This window comes from Acartia tonsa, chromosome 6 (assembly GCF_053477335.1).
Source record: "Acartia tonsa isolate MP-2025a chromosome 6, ASM5347733v1, whole genome shotgun sequence".
NCBI classification, from domain to species: domain Eukaryota; kingdom Metazoa; phylum Arthropoda; class Copepoda; order Calanoida; family Acartiidae; genus Acartia; species Acartia tonsa.
Genome location: NC_137265.1, coordinates 9,124,575 through 9,126,541, shown reverse-complemented (window position 1 = coordinate 9,126,541; position 1,967 = coordinate 9,124,575).

Below are 1,967 nucleotides of genomic sequence, written 5' to 3'. Positions count from 1 at the left end.
TATAAAAACACACAAACACATATCTGTGAAGCGTGACTGATGTGTGGCTGGGTAGAATTTTTGTTTGTAAAGAGAAGGAAGAATATTGTATGTATGTATATTATAGATATGAATAGTTGCAATGCTCATATCACTTATACACAGAGATTATACTTTTTTTACACATGCTATTAGTGTTATGTAAGCTTAAGCTTTTATCACTCTATCTACTTGTGGCTTCGCCCCTAAAGGTAATTAAAAAAAAATTGGAGCTGCCCCAGTAGCAATTTCAAAATTTTCGGGGAAAAAAAAATTGGATCTGCCCCAGTATCAAATTCAAAATTAAAAAAAAAGAAAAAATGGGGGGTTAGGCGTGTCCAACCATCCAAGAAAATAGCTTAAAACCACCACAGGACCAATAGGTATATGCCCTGAAGAGTAGAATCCGATCGGTTCAGCGGTTACCGAGATCTTAAGGGACAGACGGACGGACGGACAGACATCAAGCTACTTTGTATTATAGATGAAGCTCTGGAAAACTGCTATATTTGATGGGCATCTAAAACATTTTACATGATTTCCCAGACCAATGAAGTACAGCTAAATATTTCCATAGAGGGGGGGGCGGACAATAATGGGCTGTTTATTATACAAATCCCCAATGTTTTATAATAACGTTTTCTTATTCGTTGGCTTAACAACTTTGGACACTTATAATGAATTTTGATTGGTTACCTCATTAAAATGAGTGGTCAAACATTTTAACCACTAATCTTGATCTACAGACGTGGCTATTTTGTGTATCATCATTGGGGGATGCTGTACGTGTTGGTGCAAAAAATGGGGACAAATTTCAAATTGTTTTGGCGTGTCATACCCCCATCTCTTTTCTAGGGGGTTTCTTTCCTCCTTCCCTTTTCTTTCCCCTCACTTGTGACGTAAATAAACAGCCCCGTCAAATCAATTTAAAAATTGTCCCCATTTTTTGCACCAATACGTACAGCAAGCCTGGAAATATGATTTATTTTTCTGCTTTAAGATTTGGTTATGCGATTTGTTGTGAACTTTCCCTTGGCTAATGATCATCTATCAAATTCATCAATTTTGATTACCGTCTATCTATTCATACCGCCATTGGAAAATTTCTTGTGAAGTTTCCCCTAACTGATGAGCGTCTACTAAATTACAAACCATCATTTTCTCTTTCTTTTGATAATTCTAAGAGCATTTTATTTCTAGTCTTATCCTAGGATGTAAAATAAATAATGAATAAATAAATTTAAATTAATTATTATCTTATTATTTAAATTTTAACTGTACGTGTGCTATGACTGTGAATGTCCTTGTTATCATTTAATCGAACACTTTGTTAATATCAAGAATCACTTTTCATGTCTCAAGTTTAAGTACTTATCTAATTTGTCTGAAATTCAAGTTACAAATTTTGTTTTTATATTAACAGTGGCTACGCCCCTATCTTTAATTTATATTCAAAATAGCTGTTTTTGAAGGACGTGGGAGGGGATTTTAAAGACAGTTTTTAGAGGAATAGTTTATAAACCCCCTACCCCCTAAAAATTAGCCTTATAAAACTGTTTAGTTTTCAAGAACTTACTGGACAAGCAAACATCCAACTACGTTAACTTAGTATATAACAACTTAAATCTAAACTAACATTTTTACATCATGGAAAAATTGACAACATTAATACATGATATAATTAATATTCATGTACATTGTACATATAATACATTGATTTGAAGTCATAAATTCATTTTTAATCTAAACAAATATTCTTTATGGAATTTATACTTAGCAATACTAATAATAAGAGTACATTATTTACTTTAATACTTCAGGGAGGGAGAGGACATTGGGCTGTTTATTGCACTAGTCCCTAAAGTCTTATATTAACGTTTTCTTATTCGTTGCCTTAACAACCTCGGAGGCTTTTATTTAATTTCAATGGATGGTTTATTTAGTTCAAT